The sequence below is a fragment of the Cicer arietinum genome, chromosome 5 (assembly GCF_000331145.2).
Source record: "Cicer arietinum cultivar CDC Frontier isolate Library 1 chromosome 5, Cicar.CDCFrontier_v2.0, whole genome shotgun sequence".
In the NCBI taxonomy this organism is placed as follows: domain Eukaryota; kingdom Viridiplantae; phylum Streptophyta; class Magnoliopsida; order Fabales; family Fabaceae; genus Cicer; species Cicer arietinum.
In genome coordinates this window covers 10,704,283-10,704,710 of record NC_021164.2, presented here as the reverse complement: position 1 = coordinate 10,704,710, position 428 = coordinate 10,704,283, and positions in this window count along the sequence as shown.

The following is a 428-nucleotide window of genomic DNA, read 5'->3' as shown; positions in this document are numbered from 1 at the left end:
ACGGATTTCGGTCCATTTTAGTTGGATCGTATGAAATCGAAGACCGGGAGACCCTTGTAGCATTCTTCTCCAAAATTTATAACTGTGTGTCGAGTTCCGCGCTAGATTTCAAACACTAGCCAAAGTGTGGTCCAACAATACAGATTTAGTCCATTTTTTTCGAGTGGTACGAAAAGTCTAGATGATATCGAAGACCGAGAGACCCTTATAGCATTCTTCTCCACAATTTATAAATGTGTTTCATGTTTCGCACCAGATTTCAAACACTAGCCATCGTCTAGTGCGAAAATACGAATTTCAGTGCATTTTTGTCGAGTGGTAGGAAAATCGCCCAAAAATCCCAGATGAAATCGAGGACCGGGAAACTCTTATAGCATTCTTCTCCGAAATTTATAATTGAGTTTTGGGTTCCGCATCAGATTTCAAAC